The 8,481-nt window shown below is 41.8% G+C and overlaps 1 pseudogene; it reads right to left on the bottom strand.

Moving 5' to 3' along the window:
• Nucleotides 1–4,282: 4,282 nt before the first annotated feature.
• LOC122238863 overlaps nucleotides 4,283–8,481 on the bottom strand; it is an 11,857-nt pseudogene continuing 7,658 nt past the window's right edge.

Below are 8,481 nucleotides of genomic sequence, written 5' to 3'. Positions count from 1 at the left end.
GAAGGTCTGCAGTCCTGCCTGCCTGAAGAATCTGGGCAGGACTCTGGCCTTTGCTGCTTCCTTCTTCTTCCTCTGAACTCCTCGGCTTCCTCCCTTCGTCCCTCCTCCTCCTCGTTCCACTCCCTGCCCCCCAGGCCAGAAAAAGGCAGGATTTTATTTCACTGATGTCTTAAGCTCTCTCTAGCAAGAAGCTGGTTTATTTACCATATAAAGAATGAAGTGGGTTGTTTGTTCCGAAAGCTTTTCTTCTGCATTTCCCAAGAAAGACTGTGTTGATGTTAGCTGTGAGGCAAAAGTTTCACTTCTTCCACTGTCCACTCTGGAAGTGTCAGTGAAAAGAAAAAAAAAAAAAAAAAGCCAACCTCAAAGTAGGTTAGTAAATGCTTTATTCATTGTCCTCCTGAGGACGATAGCTGGGTAGCCCCGGAGACTGTCTTTCAGATTGTCCTGAAGAACAGCACTGAAGTTCGTTTGCTTACAGGGAATTGTATGTGAAAGCGGAAGGGGTATACAAGCTTGCAAACAGTTCTCCAAATGACATGACAAAATATAATTTGTTTGGTTATAAATATTAAGGTTACTGATTTTCACTCAGACACCTGAAAACCCCTAGGTCATCTTAATGAATTGTTTCTATCCTATCTGTTCAAAAATATTGCCTGTATGCCTCCACTTAACTGGTTTTCTGGTTCTTGGTTTTGGTTTCTCCTTGAGGTCACTTGAGATGGTCATAGGAGGCTGACATCAGTCACCTACCGCAGTTTTAGTGCAAAAAGACTTCTGGGAACTGCTGAGTCTGGCTGGTGGCAGTCACCCAGCTCCCACATGGAGATCCAGATCGTCCCTCGAGACTCAGACATCAGCCTCGCCCTCAGCAACTAATGCTACCCCGGAGGATACCGAGAGCATGACTACTTCCTCTGGCAGCAACAAAGAAGTTGTCCGGGGCTGGCCTCCTGCCTTCTCCCACCTGGGAAATCAGGAGCAGTGACCATCGTAAGCCCCTGTGTCCCTGCCGCTGCCCAACATATGGGGGCTGGCTGTCGTGACTCCACAGTGACACACATCTGTTGCTACAGGGACAAAGACTTTGTCCTTCTACTTTGGCACATCAAGGTGACCTCAGGCAAACAGGATGTGATCAGGACTCCTTGACACGGTTCCCCATCGAGACCCAAGGTACTTACAAACAAGCCATGTGCCCCTGAAGAATCTGTTGTTTCTCAGTTATCTGGATCCTCTATTGAAACCTTTAAATACATAGTTTAAGCCTGTTAAATAATAAAAATTCATCTGAGTACATTTGAAGATCGCATTGGCTTTATTCAATGATTCCTGAATTCAGCAACGTCCCACCTAGAAAAGTCTGAGGAGTTGTATACAGTAGTTCTGCAGAAAAGAGGGTGGGACAAGGAAGTTATTAGCAAAAGAAAAGAAAGGATGGTTTCAGGCGAGGTCACCTTCCCTAGGGGGAGAAGCGGGAGGAAGATGACTTCGCTGGCTGAACAAAAAATTCCAGACTGACTGGTTTAACTCCACTCCCTGGAGAAGCAGAAACTGAAGTTAAGTTAGATATTAAGTCTCAGTGGAGTTTAACATAAATCACTCCATTTGGGATCTGTTTCCTTTTAACAAGCCTTAGTGCAGGTGTATTCTATTGCTCAATTAGCAGTAGCTTTAAGTGCAAAAGACTGTAGCTTTGTAAAGCATTATCTTATAAAATGTAAAATGCAATCTACTCCATGCAGTTCTCTCCTTGAGTGATCGTGTTCCCAAATATTTCAGAGATTTCGCTCTTCAGTCATTTAACAAGTATAGTTTGAGTAGAATCTCTTCTCCCTTTTCATTTCCAAATAAATCTATTTCCTATTTATTCCAAATCCTGTATCAAAGTTTACCCACCTGCTATCCTAGGATTCTTACATGTCCTCCAAGGGCACTAAGAAAGGCCTTTCATCCATTTTCAGTATTTCCTACAGAATTTGTACTTAAAAAATTTTTTTTTAGTTTATTTATTTTGAGAGAGACACACAGAGAGAGAGACAGAGACAGAGACAGAGAGAGAGAAAGCCAAGCAGGCTCTGAGATGTCAGCCCAGAGCCCGATGCAGAGCTTGAACCCACAGACCCGAAGATCATGACCTGAGCCAAAATCAAGAGTCAGACGCTTAACCAACTGAGCCACCCAGGTGCCTCCAGAAATTGTACTTTTATGATAAGGTTGTACTCATTAACTAAAAAAAAAAAAAAAAAAAAAAAAAAAAAAAAAAAGTCTTTGCCTTCAAATGAAACAATCTATGACCCAAGTGACATTTCTGCGGATCAGAAGATCTCATTAGCATTCTTTAACTGAAATACATGGAAATGTAAATAGTTTATGACATGATAAAAGAAATTTGTTTGGAAGACGGACACTTTCAAAATGTGGGGTTAGTATGGGCAAACGATGTTTAGTGAGAAAACAGCCCCATGGCTGCATTGTCACCGTAGCTATGTCTACTGTCCCTTTGCTATCACAGCTTCTAACTCAGGAAAGCTCGAGAAGCCCAGCATGCTACTGGAGCCAACTGCTCCACTGGGGACTCCCCAGAAGGCTGGGCAAATCGAAAGCATAGCTCCCTGCTGGGTTTGCCAACACTGCTGCCCAGAAAACTTGGATACACTCATCACAAGAGCAGCCACTAACTCAAGAGACAAGGGTTTGGAAAAGAGAAAGGAAGAAATTTATTTTGGGTGTCGTCAGCTGTGACAGGCTCAAGCCTTAACAACTGACCTCTCTATGGGCAAGAGGGACACCTAGAGTATTATAAGAAGAGGTTGGGGTGGGGGGACAGGCAAGAGGTCAGGCAGAGAGTTCAGTGATCATGGGTGAGGCTCAGTATGTGTTCAGTCCATTATTATGGATATAGTCTTCTAGGCATTCCATTGCTATCAGGGCTTTTCTGGTGTGGTGGTTGGAAAACGTCTTCAATGCCTCAAGAAAGTGTGGTGAGAAATAAACACAATGGGTTTCAGTTAGAGCATGAGTTAAGTGGTCTTGTCTATTTCTGGTTTTAACTGTTGTGGTCTGTAGTTGAGCAAGAGAGCTCCCTTGCCAACACAGTTGACAAGAAAAATTTTTCCTTCACCCTTTGAAGTTTCTTCTGGCTGGTTTAAGAGTGAAATTGACAGGAGACATATTAACTGGAGAAAATCTAACTTAATTTTGTATGTACAGGAACCTACACACGAGAGATTCAAAGACAGAAAGGTAAAATGAGGTACATGCCACCCTAAGCAAAGGAATGGGAGAGGGACCTAGGGATTCAAAAGCGCAGAGGGCAATTCACAGGCCAATAAGAAGAACAAAGGTTTGGAAATTAGATGTTTGCCTTGCCACACAGATGGGTCACTCAGATAACATGTATCTCTGGTAATAACTCTTATTCTGAACAAGATCCCCAATTTAGATTTTTTTTTGGGGGGGGGAGAAAACCTAAATTTTTTTTTGTTAAATGATTACAAAGATAAAAAACAGTTATCATCTGAAGTACTTTGAGGACTTCATCTTGATTTCACTTGTTCTGTTACAGAAACTGACCCAAGACATTAGAAATTCAAGGATATAACCCAAGAGGTTATAAAGGAACAGATTGGTGAAACATGGTGGAAGGAGTAAAACTAGTCAGAAGTACTTGTGTTAGTAGTTATATGTGTAGCTAGGATGTTTCCCAACAGGCTCCCTAAAGATATGTGAGTGAATTAATCTTGGTCCCAAGTTAGTAAAAAAGACACTTGCCCCTGTGGAGAATGAGCAAATGCCAGGATTTCTCGGAGATCTCTTTCATTTTAAAGGGTGTCTTAGGTATTTTTAGCCCCTCAAGGGGTAGAATTTAGACTCAGCCCCTCCCCTTTTCCTCCAGTGTTCCTGTACCTTCAAGCACCCTGCGTGCTGTCATCACATCCACCTGCAAGCTTACAGAAGATGCATATAGTGAAGGCAGGAACTGCAGGCCTGAACAGAGGGTCCCCATATACAGAAAGTTTGGGGGGGGAGGGTGGCAAATGGAAATCTACAAATACCCTCTTGGTTAAACTAATGCACCTTTTAAAATAAAGGTCATAGTTTCTTCTGCTGGTGACAACTTGTTGTCTCAGTATGGTCTGTTTCAAAAAAAAAAAAGGACGGGTTCAGGTAAGTTTTAGAGAAGGAAAAAGACTTTCATCAACATCCACTCCACAGTGGAAGAGGCACCAAGTTTTCTTCTATATTTATGACAATTCCAAAGCAGCATAAATCATTTTCAGTGATGAGTATTTGCATCTCCAAACAGGCCAACAACTGTTGGTGTAGTATCTACCTCCATCCCATCTTTATAATCTCTTATTGAATCTTCTGTCCATGCTCCAGCCATGTTATATGGGCTGCACAGACTGAGAAAGACTTCCTTCTAATCTCTCCAATGTAGCTTGGCCTTCTGCTGTTATATGGGATAATCTTTTTTTTTTTTTTAACACATATTTATTTATTATTGAGAGATAGAGAGAGACAGAGCATGAGCAGGAGCAGAGAGAGGGAGAGACACAGAATCTGAAGCAGGCTCCAGGCTCTGAACTGTCAGCACAGAGCCCAACTTGGGGCTCAAACTCACAAACTGTGAGATCATGACCTGAGCCGAAGTCGGATGCCCAACTGACTGAGCCACCGGGTGCTCCTGGGATAATCCTCCTTCATAGATATAAAATGTAGGGATGTCCCCTGCCCTTGCTCATGTGCTTCTACATTATATTCTTCCTCATAATCACCTGAATCTTCATCCTCAGGATCTGGACACGAAGCCTGGCATTCACACATTGCAGTGAACGCTGCCTCCAACCCGGTTTATCATGAGGCACAAATCTAAATTCAGCGATAGGTTCAGTGTCCTCATCACTGTCTTCTTCTTCATCAGCAACAGATTCTTTTGATTCTTCTCCCAATTTGGCATTCACTGTAACATACAAATGCTCATGGTGGATAGACTTTTAGGTCCCTGGATACCACATGCACACTAACGGTGGAGTATTCCAGTGAGAATCCTAATCAGAGCCACCTAAGTTGTCAGGGGTGCTAATGCAGAGGCCCTTCCCCAGCCTGAGGAATCTGACTATTGCTGCTGGAGCCCCTCTGCTGACCGGGGCTTCAGTAAACTGAAAAAAAAAAAAAATGTTTTTAATGTTATTTATTTTTGAGGGGGAGAGAGACAGAGCATGAGCAGGGGAGGGGCAGAGAGAGTGAGGGAGAGACAGAATCTGAAGCAGGTTTCAGGCTCTGAGCTGTCTGCACAGAGCCCAGCGCGGGGCTCCAACTCACCAACGGTGAGATCATGACCTGAGCCGAAGTCAGATGCTCAACAGACTGACTGAGCCCCCCCTGGCACCCCAGGGATGCGGTAAACTTTTGAGGAAGCTCATTGCAGCAGACAGCTCAGAGACATAGGCTCAGCGGAGCACAGCAGCCCCTCAATTTAGATTTTTCTAGGCAGTTAAGGGAGGGGCAAAAGTGCATCTTGAGCCTGCAGGATCTCAGTTGCCTTCAGCTCAGAATAATCTTCATGCCACAGTGATTCATCTTGGGGCCACCTGGCTGCGGCCTCTACGGTTTCTGAACTGTAACTTCCCTAAAGTTTCACACATTAAAATTTGAGCCGGTAGGTTGTTTCATCGCATTGGACTAGTCTGCTAGTCCTGGCAGTAGGTTAGTTTGGTCAAACTCATTTCAGGTGTATTCTCAAAGTTAGGCCTATGGTTCAATAATCACATGTTAAGTAAGAGGCATTTCTATGGAAACAAAAGAAAAACACCGGCTAATGGCTGGATCAACTGTTAAGCCAGTTTCTGAGTTGTTAGGGGAACCAGTGGAGGAAGCTTGTAAGTGTCAGATTCAAGGATCTTCAGATAGAGTGAGGGCAGGTGCTGGCAATCCGACAGAGCTGGTTTGTAGATCAAATGTCTCTAATGTTCTTTGAGCAACAGGCATGAAGATTGTCTATTCATGAGCCGTTATGGCAATTTCTCGGAAGTTTACATCATGTCATTTATATTTAGTTTGTAGGGCTTTTGGGAAAAGGGCAGTTTTAGTTTTCAAATGATTCCAAGTCAGAAAGGTGGGAAAAAAAGCCGAACGCTAGTTTGGAGAGTTGTAGCCAGCCACTGGAGGACACTAGAAGAAATCTAGGATTTCTAGTCTAGTTTATACTGAGTAGTATTAAAATGGAATATCTACAAGGATGTGTTTTTGAAACACTTTTTTCTCTATAATCATTTTTATCATTTTTCACCAAAATAGTCAAATTATCAATAATTTGTTTGCAAAATAATTTTAGTTTTAAGAAAGAACTTGGCCTGATTCCTTACATACATGCAGCAAGAATAATGGTTGACCATACAGACTGTTTAAAACCTGCTTTGCCTGGAGCATCTGGGTGGCTCAGTCGGTTGAGTGCCTGACTCTTGGCTCAAGTCATGATCCTGGGGGTTGTGGGGTTGGGCTCCATGTTGAATGTGATGCCTGCTTAAGATTCTCTCTCTCTCTGTCTCCCCTGCTTGCATACTCTCTCTCTCTCTCTCTCTCTCAAATAAAAAAAAAAATAATAAAAGCCTGCTTTGCTGGAACTTTTCATTAGATCTCTAGATTGAACTTTTAATAGACTCTTGAAACTAGAAGCCAAGCCAAACACTTGCTATCAGATCTTGTCGTAAGATCTTTGAATGGGGATGAATTCCTCTCTTCTTTAAAAAAAAAAATTGGTTTTTAATGTTCTTATTTATTTTTGAGAGAGAGAGAGACAGAGACAGAGACAGAGCGCAAGTGGAGGAGGGGCAGAGACAGAAGGAGACACAGAATCTGAAGCAGGCTCCAGGCTCTGAGTTGTCAGCACAGAGCCCGATGCGGGGCTCAAATCCATGAACTGCAAGATCAAGACCTGAGCCGAAGTCAGACACTTAACTGACTGAGCCAGCCACCCAGGCGCCCCTGAATTCCTCTCTACTTAAGGTCCGCCAAACATGGGATTCCTGCTCCTGCCTGGAAGTGATCTCTACTCACTTGGTAAGGCTGCTGGGAACTCTGTAAGCAAAGTATCAGGCTGATATTTCCAAGAGGCTTTATTGGCTCCATAAAGTCAACATTAGCTACCTAAAGTTGTCTGGTCAGATCTGAGTCTATGCATGTCTTTCTCAAATAGAACATTCCAGTCAAAGCCCTGGTAATATAACCAGTGTTTCCAATTGTGTCCTGTCATAAAGAGAACAAATTCTTAACTGGACTTATGTAAATAAATAGATTGCCACAAAAATATAAGAATACTCACTGAGAGTTTCTGAATTCTGGAGGGTTCAGGTAGAGAGAAAAGATAAATGTTTCCATTTGTCCACAAAGGTATATTTTATCTAATTGCTGTAAATCAGTTAGCTTAAGATGAAATTTTTTCTTAAATCTGGAAAAAACAAAAACACTTTAAAAAATGTCAGCAATGTTTCAAATAAGAAGTCATAAAAAGTAAGATTATCTGCCTCAATTTATTTGCCCCTCCCCCGCCCCATGTTATTAATTCTTGTTCTGATTGAATCCGGTTTTTCTACTAGTTCTGGAAATTTTTACCTAGTTCAGTTTTATGATCTAAGATTATCAGAAACCTGTATGCAAAGGTTTTGTTTTGCTTTTTCACGAGTCTCACTGAAGATGAAGCACATTTGCAGGAAACTTACAAAGGCATCTTAGTGAAAGTATAACTGTAAATGATAGAAGACTTAAAAATGGCCATGGTTAAAGATCTCATTAGAGTTCATTACGATGCAGTTGACAAGGAAATTTGGTTATTTTTGTGACATACAGCACTTCAAGATAATAACACAAGCAGGACATCAGATTTCTAGATGTTTCATATAATTTTTTGAAACTTATTTTAATAACATATCTATATGAATATTATAAAAGAGAGTTTAATATCACGTATTTGACAATATTTCCCATGTAATTTAACATACCAAATAAGTCTCATTAGTTTAATTTCTCATAAAAATTTTTTTTTGGAATGTTCCAGGGGCTCGCTGGAAAGTTTCAGCTAGATTGTGGTTAACAGACTCCATGTTAGAATTTGATTTTGGGACATATATATAAAAAAATATCAAAAGGTTTGAACATTTGATTAAATGGGATTACGGATCATTATGAAACAATATTTAATTATCTATTTAACCAAAGTGACAAGGAAAGATTTCAAAGGCAAAGGTCACATAGTTGTGAGCAAAATTTAGTTCCTTTAATATTAAGGCTAATATTCTTAAGTAATCAAAGAGCAGGAGCACCTGGGTGGCTCAGTCGGTTGAGCATCCAGCTTCGGCTCAGGTCATGGTCTCACAGCTCCATGAGTTCAAGTCCTGCGTCGGGCTCTGTGCTGACAGCTCGGAGGCTGGAGCCTGCCTCAGATTCTGTGTCTCCCTCTCTTTCTGCCCCTCCCCT

The sequence above is a fragment of the Panthera tigris genome, chromosome B2, assembly GCF_018350195.1.
Source record: "Panthera tigris isolate Pti1 chromosome B2, P.tigris_Pti1_mat1.1, whole genome shotgun sequence".
Taxonomy (NCBI): domain Eukaryota; kingdom Metazoa; phylum Chordata; class Mammalia; order Carnivora; family Felidae; genus Panthera; species Panthera tigris.
The sequence above is the reverse complement of the archived record's forward strand: the minus strand, read 5'-3'. Positions and strand labels throughout refer to the sequence as shown.